We start from the raw sequence: 16,160 nt of genomic DNA, 5'->3' as shown, positions 1-16,160 counted from the left end.
ATGTTCTATAGGATTCTGAATAAACACACCCACAGAGCCAGGGCTATGGCTAGAAGTTTCTAGGCAGGCAGTAGTCGCCACTTGTGAGCCTCCTGAAGCTTCACTCATTGGCTCGTGAGTACTGACCCTGCTTGATCTGTGCACCAAGCTAAGCCCAGGAAAGACACATGCTCTCTGCATTCATGGGGTGCAAGATCTAGAGGAGAAATGAATTTAAATCTAGTAGCCATGTAAATAAATGTAAATGACAAGCTGTTTGGCTTGCTATGAAGGAAAAGTTACAAAGACAACATGTGGGAGAAGGACTGATCTGCTCTGGGCGACCAGGGAAGGTGTTCAAAGAAAAGGACACTAGAGCAGAGATTCAGGGGCTAGAAGGTGTTAACCTGGGGACTGTGGTGGTTGGTGGTGGGTGCCTGGCAGAAGGGCAGAAAGCTCAAAAGCCCTCGGCCTAAGCATTTGCAGAACTAAGAAGACCTAGTATATTTTCCCAAGTTATTACTACACACTTTCTTTCTTTCTCCTCTCTCTCTCTTCTCTCCTCCCTCCCTCTCTCTCTCTCTCTTCCCCCCCCCCACAATTTTCTAATGAAGAAAGAAAAGTGAATGTGCAGATGAATGAATGGGAAAAGAGAGAGAGAGTCCAATTTTGCAGGACCAGACCTTAAGTCATCCTTGTTAAGGAATTGGGACATTATTCAAAGAACAATAGAAAACCACAGTAACAATCTTTTGCAAAAACAAACAAACAACAACAAAAAAACCTTGCCCTTTCCTCTCTCCCCCTCTATCCTGAGATCCATACTTTGGAGCGTCCTGATAGGACAGGAGACCACACCCAACTGAGAGGATAAAAAGGCCCAGTAAAACACATTTAGATGGTCCAAGCTGGGTCCTCTGGCTTCTGTGAGGACATACCTGCTCCAAGTCCATCTGCACCACCTCCATCTCTACTCCCACCTTCTCTATTGAAGCCCAAGGGAGGACAGTTGCTGTCCCCATCTCCTCTTGGCATGGCTGTTATTCCCATACCCTCAGAGGTGGCAGAAGGAGAAAGCCTTTAAGAAACCAGTTTATTATTTTTAAATTTTTTCAATTCTATGTCCCTAAGGATCTTGAGGCAAAGTGGTCTGCTAAAAAGTAAATGATTCAGAGCCTTAAATGGGTTTTGGAAATTTAAACTCAACACGGCCCGTTTTACAGAAGTGACCCCTAAAGTTAGCACACTAGTCAATCTCCCAGCTATCCCTATAGGGGCCTGCTGGGAGAGGTGGCAGCTACCTTGACACCCCTTCAGCCTTAGCTCTGTCTTTTCCAGGCCCTGTGAGGAGGCCACGACCTTCCTCTTAGGCCTAGGATGGCCTCTTGTAGGGAGGCTGTGGCTATGCACTGTCTTTCCAGAAAACCCTCAGAGCAACCCAGGAAAAGCAAGTTAAAAGATGCATTTCACAGAGAAAGCCAATGGCTGTCTACTCAGGATGAGAGGAGAGGAGAAAGCATTGGCTTCTTCCCAGCAGCTGATTCTCCTGGATGACTATTTGTGTCATTCAATTTGCTGGAGAGAGTCGCCATCAATTCTCTGCCCTCTCAAATGTCCGGGTAGCTCCTGGGATGCCTCAGTTGATATCCTCAATGGAATTTAACGGGAGTTTAATCTAAGAGCTCAAACAACATAAACACACCAGGAATTGGAAAACAAATGCCACAGGAAAGAGGGGAATGAATAGGGGAACAAGAAAGGTGAAATGGTGAGTGGAGAAGCTAAACAAACCCAATATGCTAACTCCCAAACATGACGGGGCAAAAGCCCCACTTGGAGCAAGTCTTAGAAACAGAGGTTCTCCAGCTTGATCGTTCGTGATTGTGATTCAGTAGGTCTGGAGAGGAATTTGTGTTTTAATCAAATATCCCAAGGTGATTCCAAGACAGCCCACTTGCATTTGAGAACCTCTGCCTCCCCAGACTCCCCTCAGATAACCCAAGAGATGAATTTCACCTGAAAGAACAATAGCCCAGAACCTTGGTCACATCATGTAGCTTTCCTAAGTCTCAGTTTCTCCAGGTATTTCTAAAGGAAGAGGGTATCATAGTACCTACTTCATAGTGCTCTGAGGAGGGGTACATGAGATTCAATTATTTGAAAGTGCATAGCAGGTACTATGTCGTCATGTGATAGTTTTCCTCCCTTCCTTTCCACCTGCCTTCACTCTTTTCCTCCATAATACTACTCTCTAAACCTCTGCAGGGTAAGAAGCTACCAAAGCCAATCCCCCAAATCCCCAGAGGGAACCACCTTGTAAACACTGAAAATAAAGAGCCCTAACTCCAGCCTACACATTCCAGGCCCTCTGTTACCAGATTCTACCATCACCAGCAAGCCCAGGGGAAGAGCCTCTTCCCACCCAGTGCAGTGGAATGAATCAGGCTATAGGGGCCTGCTGGGAGAGGTGGCAGTTGGAACAGCAGCTCACTTTCCTTCAGCTTTCTGCCTTCTTTTCTGTCTACCCTCTCTCACTTCCACCCCCAACTCTCCATCAAAATCTCAAGCCAGAAGCATAACTAAGCTCAGGCATCTGACCTTACAGGGAAACCCAGGTAGTCTCTGCAGGACTGACCTCCCTGGGCCCTGGTCTCCAATTTCTCCCCTGGCACCTGCTACTCCAGGGGCTGGGGATGGAAGTCAGTGTTGGATGCTAGGACACTGGTTGATATTCCAAGAGGCCACCTCTAAAATTAACAACACATTTCCCATTTTTTCAATGTTTCCCATGGTTTAGGAGTAATAATAACAACATTTGTTATTATTGAGCCCTTATTGTGGGCCATGCTCCATCCAAAGCACCTTAAACATATTAATTTGTTTTATCCTCATAGCTCTCCCCCAGGAGGAAGCAGACCACATTAAGGAGACTGAGGCACAGAAAGGTTACCTATGGTCACATGATAAAAGCTGAGGAACCAGGCTGCAAACTCAGATCTGTCTGATTTTAGTATTTTAAAAATCAGGCTGAGCCAGACAGGCTCTGAAACTCTAGTGAGCATCAGAATCACCCTTTTCCAAGCACAGGTTTCTGATTGAATAACTCTGAGGCAGACCCCAGAAGTCTGCATTTCAAACAAGTTCCTGGAGGTGCTAGTGCTGACCCAGGGATCCTCTTTGTAAAACCCCCAGATTACAGCAGAGTTTTCAACCTACAGATACACATTAGCACCATCTGGGATGCCATTATCACCACCGAAGCCAGAGCCCTCATCCAGATTCACACTGTTCAAAATAACACCTGTATTGAGGTACAATCCATATACCAAAAAGCTCACCCTTTTAGATTGTACACTTTGGTGGGTTTTAGTATAATTCACACACCTGAAAATAGGATCAAAAATTAATCATCACCATCGAATACTAAGACATTTTGATCAAAATGAACCCCTCTGTGACCACTGGCAGTCATTCTTGTTTCCTCTCCTTACATCTCCCACCCTTAGCCCTAGGCAACCAGTCTTTTACTTTCTGTCTCCGTGCATCTGCCTATTCTTGGCATTTCATACCAATAGAATCATATAATATATAATATTTGTAAAATGGCTTCCTTCACTTCGAATAAGGTTTCCAAGGTTCATTCATGTTATACCATGTATCTGTATTTAATTTCTTTTTATGGCCGAATAATATTCTATTGTGTGGATATGCCACATTTTGTTCTTGCTTTCTCCACTCCTCTGACCCCTTTCTCAGTAAATACCTGACCCCGCCTCCAGCTCTGACCACCTGGCACTATGTGTTTTAATGGTTTCATCTGGCACAGCAAAGCCCTGATCTTATTTCCTGGGGAGGGGGGTTTGTTCCATTTGTTTGGTCATTTGAACATTTGGGTTGTTTCCACTTTGTTCACCTATTATGAATAATGTTACTATGAACATTTATATACAAGTTTTGGTGAAAACTTATATTATGATTCTAGTAGGGTCGGATCCAAGGATCTAGCCATTGGTGTCTTTTAAAAGTTCCCCCTGGTAGTTCTAATGAGTAGTCATGAGTGAGAACCTCCAGTTAAAACTTTATTACTTAAATATGTAGTCTGTGGACCTGCATTTATAGTATTATAGCATCACCTGGAAACCGTATTCTCCATTTTAACAAGATCTCCTGGTGATTCAGGTGCTTGATAAAGTGGGCGAGGTACCAATGGAGGAAGCTGTTCTGGGATCAATTTATCCTTTCTTATATTATTGTTCCTCTAGCACCCCAAATTCCCAATGAGAAATTAGGGACTGCCTTTATCCCCTGCACGTAATTCCATATTAAATGGGGACAGGGAGGATCATTTGTGCTTCCACTGGGCCTTGGTGCCTAGCACTGAAGACACCAGAGAGCTACTGACTCCTTTAAAGCATCAGATGTCCTTTCAATGAACCAGTAACCGGTAACACTGAGCTCCAGTCCCCTGGAGCTGGTGGCACCTAGACAACACATGGTATAAAAGAAGCTCTTAAATGGTGACTAAGTCTGTGCTGGGGATCCCTGGGATCCGGAGTAAACAGGAAAGTCAGGGTTTCTGCTTCTGGGCTCTGTTCCCAGGCAGCAGATCTCAGAGCCAGAATTTTCAAACTGGATCGGTGGCCCTGAGCCAGCTGACAACCAGCAGCACATTCATGTCTTTAAAGTACCCTGGGGAATTCCTAGGCAGCAGCCATCAGGACTCCCTGTTCCCATGGCAAGTAGAGTAAAAATGGAAGGAGAAATCCAGCCCCAACCCAGGAAACAAGATTAGGGCCTTGCTCTGCCAGCTGTGCCAGTCACACAGACTTGGAGGCGTGGCCAGGACCTCTGTCTTTCTGGACAAGGGCTGGAGTTGCATTGGAAGCAGGCACCACCCCTGAGGTGGTTCACAGAACCAGAGCCCTGTGGAGTCAAGGGGACTGGGCTCTGTATCCAATTGCTGCTCAGATACTTTCATCATTTCAGAGGGGCCATAATAATGGTCATATCAGCACCTGCCATTTATCCACGGTTTTTGTGCCTAGCAGCACCGAACAGTGCAAGGCAGGTTATTACCATTGAATTTGATAGATGAAAAGTAAAGACAAGGCCCAACAGTTTTAGGGATTTGTTCCAAGTCACACTGCTGGTGACAGGATCAAGATTCAAACCCAAGCCTGTTTACTTTCAAAGCATACACTTATTATGCTTTGCCACAGGAAAGCATGCAAATGCACACCTGAGTTCCAGTCCCCTACAGATTAAGACTGAAGGCAGCAAGCACTTCAGAGCCTTGCCCAAGGTCGCACAGCTGGAGAACAAGCAATATCTTCCCTTCTTCCTAAGAACAAGGAAGATTATGTGATCATGGAGGAAAAGCAAAACGTTATAGAAAATCTCAGATCAGCACAAATGCTCAGGTTTTGGAAGTCCTAATGAGAAAGGCGGGGTAGCATGGCCTAAAAAAGATACAAGGACTCGGTCAGTGGCACACAGTCTGTCATGTGTGCTGACAGGTAAACTCTCTGGTCTTCTGAAGCATCAACAAATGTCTGGAAGGGATTTCTTGGACTGTCTGATTGGTCCTGTTAGTGACAGAATGGTCAGACTGGCCTCCGTGCTGCCTGGCTGCTACTTCACCTACCCCAAAGTGTACAAAACAGATTCCCTGGACTGCACTTTTTTCCTCCCTATATCCTCTCCTTTCAACACCACTTTGCCTTTACTTCATTCCATCCGTCAGCTGGTTTTTCCACACGTGATGAAACAACATGTGTGAAAATAATGAATTAATGTCTCTAAATTATTCTTTGATAGGGAATTCTTTGATAGGACCCTATGATTTCACTATGAGTCCAAGATGGTGCCAAAGTCCCTCCCAGTGAGACTCACTGAGAAGGCTCTGAAAGAAAGCTTCTACTCCTCCCTCGCACAGGATGCCTGTGAATCATCAAGAGTGGCACCATACCTACACCACATCCCTTTTTCATGATGGTGGAGCCTCCATATCTGGCCCAAGTTCTCCTGGCTCTTCATTTCCCCACATGCTATGTCATCTACCCTCTGCTCAGTCTTGTGTAGCCACTCATCTTGCTAAAATGTGTCTTCTGCTTCCCTGCCTTGGTCCCTCACCTGAGCCAGGATGTCTTTTCTCCACTTGAGGAGATCTTCAACCCCTTAGAAGCCCCAGCAGCAAAACTCATGCTCTCCTCGGAAGTCCCCCTGTCATTTTATTTTCAGTCCCCTTTTGATCTCTACCATGAAATTAAAATGTCCTAAAGACAGGAACCATGCCTTATCAGTTTGACCCAGTAAATACATTTTCACTGCCTGGAGTCTTCAGGAAATACCCAGAAAAGAAGAACCTAGTTTCAAGACTCAGAGAGATTATATATATATATAATAAAAGAGTGCTATATATATCTTGTCTTTGCCTTATGTCTTGACTACATTTCTACATTTATCAACTTCTTCATTTACAATAAAACATTAATTCAAATAGCTAACTCAATGTTTTTAAACAGGAAGCAGCCATTCCATCAAAGGAAGAACCGAGTAGTTCCAAAATCTTAAGGCTCCAAAAACTGTCAGTTCCTCAAATGGGTAAATATGGGATTACCCTCTGGCCCAGCAATTCCACTCCAGGTATAAAACCACATAAAAATGTATATGTGGATATTCATTGTAGCATTCTTCATAACAGCTCAAAAGAGAGAGCAACCCAAATGCCCATCAACTGATGAATGGATAAATAAAATGTGGTATACTCATGTAGTACAATATTACTCAGCTATAAAAAGAAAGTACTAACAAATGCTACAACATAAATGAAGCTTGAACATATGCCAAGTGAAAGAAGCCAAGCACAAAAGGTCACATTGCTTATAATTCCATTTTACAAGAATGTCCAGAATAGGTAAATCCATGAAAACAGAAAGTAGATCAGTGGTTGTCAAGGGCTGTGAAGTGAATGCTATTGGATTACAAGGGTTTTGGAGGGGTTGATAAAATTGTACAGGAATTAGATAATGGTGATGATTGATTAACAGTGTGTCTTATACTAAAAAGCACTTAATTGTATCCTTTAAAAGGGTGAATTTTATGGCATGCAAATTATATTCTAACTTTCAAGATATTTTTTTTAAAACAAAACCAAAAAATACACAACCTCCAATTAAAGACTAAGAGCATCAAACCCTCTGCATTTCCCTTTGTAAACTCTCATAAAGGCAGAGATTTCAAGACATATTGATCTTTTTCTTTAACATTTATTTAGTTGTAAATGAACACACAATATCTTTATTTATTTTTATGTGGTGCTGAGGATTGAACCCAATGCCTCACATATGCGAGGCAAGCACTTTACCAATGAGCTACAGGCCCAGCCCTGACATATTGATCTTTCAGAGGCCAAAAGAACCCCATTTCTACCAGTCTCCAAAGACTGCAGGGGGCACAGGAATACCTTGAGGTATTGATGGTTGTGGGAAGATCTACTGATTCTCATCACCTTTTCCTGACATTCCTAGAAGCCCAGCATTTTGTGGATTGTCTCATCTAGGGGTTTTCAAATTATTATTCTTGTAGGGTTTGCCCAGTGTGAGGGATGTGAAACGTAGGACTCTCAGTCCTAACTGTGGGGAGATTCCAAGATATCATCCAACTGGTCATCCAAGTTCAAGGAACCATGAACAACAGGTGAAGGATCTTTAATCTCCTATCCAACTCTGGCCCCATCTACAAGCCCATCTTCTCTACTTTTATCCCTCTACACACTGGGCTTTGGCTACATTTCACTTAAGGAAAAGTAGTCTAGGGCTGAAAACAGATTTACAAATCATTATCCAAGCCATCGTTCTCCTGATGGTCCTGTCAGCCACAGCCCAGGAGGTTCAGAGACAGCATTTAAATATAACAAAAAGAGCTGTATTAAAAGAAATGAATATGCAACCCTCTGCAAAACTTCAAGGGCATGTTCAGTGAGATGAGTCTAATGAGGAAGGCAGAATCTAATTGTGGGGAAAACTGAGCAAAAGTCACCTGGATGAGCAGCAGGGTGGGATGACCTGGTCAGGGAAGATTAGGTCCTTGACTGTGTCCATTACCACTGCTACTCCAGTCAGCAGGTGGGTCTCCTCCATGTGAGCCTTTTGAAGTCTGAGAGTCTTATGGGTGGTTTTTGAAGTCCTCCTGTCCAGCCCAACTTTCCATATTCTGAGATTATGAAGGAATTCTACCAGTTAACCTTTGCCTCTCATTTCTATATACGGAGACAAACTCTCTTCCCAAAGTATCCTGTGAGGGCACATTCAACCCACACTCAGAATAAGCCAGAAGTTCCAGAAAGAATTAATTCTGCCCTCCAGAGAAGCCCTTAACCAAAATGAATGGGGAAACTGGTAGATAAACAGCACTGCATATTTGCCCGTTTGCAGGAGCACATTGGGGCCTGTTATATGGTCTCCAATAGTTTCCTAGCAGAGCTGAGCCTGGCTGCCCACAGTAGGCATCTGCTCAGTAATTCACCCTATATTATTTACTTCTCTGTCTCAATTCCATGCTATATCTGTTGGCTTCATCTCAAATAAACTTCTTGCACTAAACTCTATCTCAAGGGCTCTGCTTCTAGGGGAACAGCAAACCAGAAATAGATTCTGTGCACAGTTTTCTATGGGAAACATAGAGTTCAGAACTCAGTCAGGCCAACAATGGCTAGGAGTCACCCTGAACAATGCATGAAATTTATAATTCACCTAAATATAGCAAAAAGAGCTGCATTAAAAGAAATGAATATGCAACCACTTGCAAAACATCAAGGGCTCCATGAGTGCTTTTAGAACATATGATTAAGTGACTAAAAGCTACTTACTTATAAAAGGCCTGGTTCTCCACCCCGCACTTCCAAAGATGTTTGCAGGCAGCTGGTGTTGAAGTATGGAATGCCAACATGGCTTTTTTCTAATAAAGTATAACAAAGCAAGAAAGGGCAAGTTAAACACAGTTTATGTTTTTTTCTCCAGGTATTTACCTACTTGTGTCCTGCCTCCTACCACACATATTTGAAATAACTAAATACGTTACTTATTCTATAAAGTGTGGTTGGAGTGATATTCCCCCTCCCTAGCCCACCATGGACCTCAATAATCTATCTAAGACCTGATTCTGATACGAAGCAGCTTCACAAACCTTCTCAATACTCCAGGCATCACCTACCTCCCTATGAGATTGGGATCATTTTAAAATTTATTTGCCATCCTTGAATAATTAATTAATTATTTAGGACTTAATTAATAATTAATTAATAATTTAATACTTAAATTGATAAATAGGGTCAAGAAAATATGCAAACTTCGGAACTAGCCCTAAGGTTCAATGTTTGGTGATGGCCTTCTCCCACATCCATTCTCAAGCAAGCTCACAACCTATATTTGGTAGCTCCTTTATTTTAACAATATTGGGACTTACAGACTGCTTACAACACCAAGCCCTGTTGATATTTAGCTCTGTAAGTATCTTCATGTGTTTCACACAGCCGCATCTTGGCATGAAGAGGGAGGGAGAGGGTCCATCTTTTATTCCTATCTTTATCCTCATCTGTTTTTCACACAGGGCTACATAGTCAGCATTGCTCACTGATGTTATTCTTAAACATGCAAACCCAATGTTTATTTGTTCACCTCTAAAATGTTTTCAGCTATAGCTGCCATCATCATTACACTTCAAAGTCATGGTCTTTGGGGGCTACAATGCTCTAGCCAGGTTTTATTCTCGAAGCTCTCTCATACACATACATGCGCACACATACAGCAACAGGAAGTTAGGAAAACAATGTCTGACCTCCTTCTGGGTGCCCATTACATAAAATGTCTTCCCTTCAAACTTCAATTTGCAGACATCTGGCCTAAGAGAAGAAAGACTCTGAGTGAGAAGGAAAAAAAAATGGCAGCTAACCAAAGTACCTGGCCTTCCCATAGGAATCTGGCTGACTCACAAATGCCAAGCAGACTGCAATAAAACAAGATAATATCTTATCATTGGTGAAGGTCTAATGAGCAGTGAAAAGCCCCAGGTGAATTATACAGCAATTTTTTTCCCCAAGAGAGGACCCGTGGGCAGCTCAGGATTATTTTTTCCATTTTTTACAGTGAGGCTACATCTTCCTTCCAAGGAGCTCTAGAGTATTAGTGAACATTAACGACCAAAACAACATTAATTGGCCAGCTCACTTTGCAAGGTAGGAAGAATGTGGTTATTTCAGAATCTGTTAATGAGATAATATGGATTCAAGATATCTGACTTTCTAATCCTTCCACATCAATCTTTAAGGAGCACCTAGACCACACTGCAAAATTTTCACTCCTACTCTCCCTGTTTACAAAAGAGTTGCTTTATTACACATTGAAATGGTCAAAATCGTGAGAACAAGTTGATGAATGACAACATACGGCCAGGGTGACTTTAGATTTTATCTTAAGGAGCTATTTGATTAAAACCTGCCTAGAATGTCATCCCCAAGTCAGCTCCTCAATGAGAAGATAGGTGTAAAGACAGGATTCTATTTTTATTCCTTTGATTTAATTCCTAGGTTAGTGATACATGTCTCTTGTGTTTTTTTCTGGGGGAAAAAGAACAGGTAATACTCTCTCTCACTTACCTGAACCTCAGTGGCATGATTCTATTAGCCTCAGGACTTCTTCCCAAACTCCTGTCAAATCCTTCCCTCTTGTAGCATCTTCCCTCTTTAGCACCTGGTTTTCTTTCTAACCCTCTGTACTAGATTAGCATAGGTTACCGAATGTACACTGCATTCCCTACACTGTCTGCTCTTTTCCAAAACCCCAGTTTCTCCAAATAGCTTCCTTGTCCTCTCATTGGCTTCTACTCAATTGACACTTTCAGCCCCCCTCTGTGCCCACTTGTTCTCTTCTTCCACAATTAGCACTCTCAAAACTCTTATTTGCACTTAATACATCACTTAAATTCATTAATCATTTAAATGAATTAATCTGTTTTAACTTAGGTCGAGGATTTGTGAGAGTGACATAGTTTACTGGATTATTAAAACAACACTACTAGGATTAACATAAGAAAATTTTCTTTAGTAACATGTGTGTACAAAGCAGGTCCAAATACATATGCCTAAGAACAAGCCAGGAAGAATGAGATCCACATCAGTACCACAACCAGGAACACCAGAAAGATGCAGACAAGATAGACAAGTCAGAAATGAACCATCTGGAGATTATTTATCTCCATCCCTCAATATGCTCAGAAATAAAACAAAATCAAAAGAAATTACTCTGCATTTGAGATGCACCATATTTTAACCTAACTACTCCAGAGCTCAAGCAATTCAGAAACCTGAGGATCTGACCCTTCTTCCTTCAGTCTTCCTAATCTGCATATCATTCTGAGTGGACATGCCTACTACTTCCAATAGCAACTTCACTGATAACGCTGGAAAACAAATAGTGAGTTCGCACAAAGGATTGGACAGGAGTGTGAGGAAGAGTGGGAGAAAGTGGTCCCAAGTTGCTCCAAGGAACTGATATGGTATGAGTATGGCTGGTCTCTTAAAGTTCCATCTTCTGGAAGTTTGGTCCTCAATGTAGTTGTATTAAAAGGTGGTGAGATCTTTCAGGGATGGAATCTAGTGGGAGGTAACTATGTTATCACAACCCTTGTAAAAGAAGGGATTAATGCTGAACTCACAGAGTGGTTTAGGTCTTACAGGAGTATATTATTTCCCAAGAAAGCTGGTTGTTATAAAAGAGTGAGTCTGGTGCCTCCCCAGTCTCTTGCTTTCATTCTTGCACACAGGCTCTTTGCACTTGCCTACTTATCCTTCTCCCCTACTTCTTTGCCATGTTGTGGCTCATCGAAGAGGTCCTCCCCAGATGCTGGCACCATGATACCTGGACTTTCCAGTCACCAGAATCATGAGCTAAATAGCTTCTTTTCTTTATGCATTATCCAGCTTCCGGTATTTGTTATAGCAATACAAATAGACTTAAGAGTTAACACCTTTATTTCACCCTGATCCAGCCTGAGTTCCCTCATATAGTCAGATCAGTAGAAGTTTCTGGTGAATATAATGTCTCTTTGAAGGCAAAGCCCCCAAGTCTAGGTATCCTAATGTGACTCCTTAGTTTTATAAATCCACTTAGGGCAATCTAGATTGGGTTTCATTTATGATGAAGTTCCAAGGCAAAGAAATGAATTCTAGACATTCTACCTGAGATGGAAAAAAAATCCAAAGGGAGGAAGTGGGAAAGAAGAAGAAAAAAAGTGGTAAGCCAGTTTTCCAAAGAAGTACTCACCATTTTATCAAGTGGATTCTCTTATTTCCCTGGAATACCACAAAGCCTGCAGCAGTGAATCCTAAAATCGTTGTTGTACCTGTTGAATCCTAAAAATAGAAATAAAAACCTGTTGGATTGAGGAAGATAAAGTAAATGACAAATGGCATGCTTACTCATTTTCACCCTGGATTAATTTTTGGTCAAGTCCAATGATTGTAGCAATAAACCAAGTTTCTGGGATGAAATTTCTAAGAAAAGAACTTTCAAAACTTGGGCAAGGTCCAGGAAGCTGTAGCCTTTTCTTTTTGTAATGGACCTTCTGCCTCACCAGGAACCTTCTGGAAGTATACAGATTACTCCCAAACATCACATCTATTTCCAAGTATCTTCTGGGGCTGCCAGAGTTCTAGATCAGCTCTATAATGTAAGCAAACTGTTCTTGGTACCATTAGCCCTCTAATACAATGAAACAAAATGCCTGAGTGTCTTCTCTGATTAAAAACAAATAGGACTTCCGATCATTGCAATATAAAAATGTCCAGAAAAGCCTAATTGGCCTATAGCCTAGACAAGGAACACTCAGTCAAGTAAGACCAAGGGATAACAACAATAAAGTCAACTCAGTCTCCAAGTAATCCATAAGTAAAAAAGAGGCTCGATTTCTGGTTAAAATAGAAATCACTAAGTGGAATAGACTGACTTAAAACATTACTAAAAGGGGCAGCTAGAACATATCCTAAAACAATTGTGTAGGATGCAAATGCCAAATGTGGACAAGTACATTGTCTTGGCTACAAATGGAATCATCTGGGAGCCTGGTTCTCCTCCCCCAGAAGACTCTGATATAATGGAGGCAGGGTGTGTTCTGGGCAGCAGATGTTTATGAAGCTCCCAAGGTGCTTCTAATGAACAGCCTGAGCTGAACACTCAAAACTAGTACTTAGCTAAATAAGTTGGTCCAATCCGGGCACATAAATCTTCCAGGATTTATGTGGAAGGGGCACTAGTGGGTTGTGGTCACTACTTCCAATTAACCCAACCAATTATATTTAAGAACCTGACTGATATATTTAGGAGTATATCAGGATATTAGGATACCTAGATTTGGGGGCTTTACCTTCAAAGACACATTATATTCACCAGAAACTCCCCCTTTGACCTCTAGAATCTAGATTCTAGATTCTCTCTCTCTCTCTCTCTCTCTCTCTCTCTCTCTCTCTCTGTAACTCCTTTGAAAGGCCCTAGTAAATGTATTTTGAAGCTTCTAGGTCTCCATGCCTTTTAAACCTTCATTTCATTCTCTTTATCTCTGTCTTCTGAATTTCATAATTCAATAATTTAGTGCTAGTATCTGGTTGATATACAGTTAAAATGTGGAAAGGCAATGTATATTGCCTGTGTATGTCATTTCTGGAAAATAGGTACACAGCATCCCTAGGAGCTTGATGAAGAGGGAGATTTCCCAGCTGCACCCCCAGAATTCTGACTCAGTAGATCTGGGGTGGAGCCCAAGTAATTCTGCTAAAGATGGTCTGTGTTTCATCCTTATGAGAAATACTGCCAAATACTATGAGTAAAGGAAAAAATAGAAAGAAGTACTACTAATGCCATGGTGTAATTTGAAATATTTCTTTATTTCCTTCCACTTTCCCATTTTTAAAGACTATATTATTGCTAGGTAATTGCTTTGAAAGCAAATCTCTTGGGATCCTCTATCTAGAAAGAAAGAAAGAAAGAAAGAAAGAAAGAAAGAAAGAAAGAAAGAAAGAAAGAAAGAGAAAGGAAGGAAGGAAGGAAGGAAGGAAGGAAGAAAGAAAGAAAGAAAGAAAGAAAGAAAGAAAGAAAGAAAGAAAGAAAGAAAGAAAAGAAACATCCACTTGATGAATAAACCCATGTATGGTAACTTAGAAAAAGTGGCTCCTACATTGCAATTAGCAAGTTACTGGAAGACTCTTAGAGTCTTAGAGAAAATCAACTGCCAAAACTCCTTGATGAAGAGGGAGATTTCCCAGCTGCACCCCTGGAATTCTGACTCAGTAGTGACCACAACCCACTAGTGCCCCTTCCAATTAGGAGTTGTGGGTCAGGCTGTGGAAATCTCCTAAGAGGGTTCTACCAGACCCGCACACCAACTAACTTTATTTTGGGCAAATCGATCATTATGTGGTGATCTGCTGTAGAGGGGAGTTACCTTGCATGGATGTGGATCCACCCCATAGGTTTCCAAAGTGTGAGCTTTCAGGAGTAAGTTAAATTCAGCCACTGGTGGGCTCTGGCCTCTAAAATCACACAAGAAAAGTTTAGGGAGTTAAAACAGGAAATATAAGAAACATGGAATCCCTTCAATCCATCAAATATACTATTCTAAACTAAAGAGAAAAATCCCTACATGAATAGTAATCGGTAAAGCTGGTAATTATTTCTCACCATGAGGAGCCCTTTGTTAAGAAATCTGAGCTCATATTCTCTAGCGAATTGTTCCAAAATATGCTCACATGTCTTCTGAGAACTCCAGTGACCCATACAGTTAATCAAGGTTATCAAGTTACCAATAAACAGGTCCTTGTAAATTCAATCTTAATACAAAATAAAACTCAGCATCTGTTCTTTCCTTCTCATTTTAAAAAGATTATCCAGGATGAATGGCATTTCTTCTTGCTTGGGGTAGAAACTGGTCAATCCTGTTACTCCATCAATAGGCCTAAACAGAGCCATCCAGCCAACAAAGAATTGTCAGCCGTTCCACAGAAAGCCCTGGATTTGGAAAGGAAATCTCCACCGCTAGACCCAGACTGTCCTCTAGGGTGCTAAACAAGGTCTTGGACTCAAAGGGGAGGAAAAGGAGACTACAAATATAGATGACCTTGAAGTTCTCTCAGGGCCAACTTAAACACCAAGAATTGAGCAACATTTCAAAGACCCCACTTTGGCTAACATTAAAATATCACATTTATAATAAATATATTATAATACCATATAAAATCAGAATCATTCCCCAAAGATAATTACATGACTAACAACCAAGAAGAATTTGATTTGGAAAACAACAGAAATTCATTTTTATTTTTGAAAATGAATTTTGTTCCTATTTGTCCAAGGAACATCTTAATCCAACAAACAACACTTTGGTTATTTCTTTTTATCTTTTTCTTCCCTTCCCCATTCCCCCTTTGACCTCTAGACTCTCTCTCTCTCTCTCTCTCTCTCTCTCTCTCTCTCTGTGTGTGTAACTCATTTGAAAGGCCCTATTAAATGTATTTTGAAGCTTCTAGGTCTCCATGCCTTTTAAACCTTCGTTTCATTCTCTTTATGTCTGTCTTCTGAATTTCATAATTCAAACTTCCAGCTTACCAATTCATTCTTCCGCTATGTGCGTTCTGTTTTTCATCTTATTTATGCCTTTTAAAATATCAATTAAGCATTGCATTTCCAATGTAATGTCTTTTTGTATTGTGAAGTAGCAGCCTGTTTTTATTTCATGAACATGAATTCCTATTCGCCTTCTCAGGATTTCTGTTCATTTCTTGGAAGGTCCAATCCTATTTGCTCCATGAAGGCTACTTTCTTGGTGAGGGTCCTTTGGGGGCTGAGTCGGTCTCTCAGGGAATTGTTTTCTTAAGTGCTTGGCAATCCTTGTTTGGATGCTCACCTTGTATACATCCCTTTGGCAAAGTGGCCTCCAGATGTTGTAGGCAAGGGTGAGATGTGCCATGTGGGAAGAATATGTCACTTGATCTGGGGTAAAGTTTTTTGTTCCTTCTGGAAATTTCTTTGCTCATGCACGGGACACCTCAGCTCAAGCCCACTGCTGCCCCTGACTCAGCACAGGCCAACCAGAGGAAGGGGTCAAAGTTGCCCAACTTCTCCCAGTACAGTTGC

The 16,160-nt window shown here is 41.6% G+C and overlaps 1 pseudogene across 1 annotated transcript in view; it reads right to left on the bottom strand.

The window, feature by feature from the left end:
- LOC308641547 (FERM domain-containing protein 3-like) overlaps window positions 1-16,160 on the bottom strand; it is a 195,804-nt pseudogene that overhangs the window by 13,119 nt on the left and 166,525 nt on the right. Inside the window, exons 7-8 of the transcript in view lie at window positions 14,473-14,560; window positions 12,300-12,388 (exon numbers count right to left, since the gene is read on the bottom strand). The product of the transcript in view is annotated as an FERM domain-containing protein 3-like (transcript). The remainder of the gene's footprint in view (window positions 1-12,299; window positions 12,389-14,472; window positions 14,561-16,160) is intronic.

This window comes from Spermophilus citellus, assembly GCF_964194105.1.
Source record: "Spermophilus citellus genome assembly, chromosome: 2".
Classification (NCBI taxonomy): Eukaryota; Metazoa; Chordata; class Mammalia; order Rodentia; family Sciuridae; genus Spermophilus; species Spermophilus citellus.
This window is presented reverse-complemented; position numbering and strand designations above follow the sequence as displayed.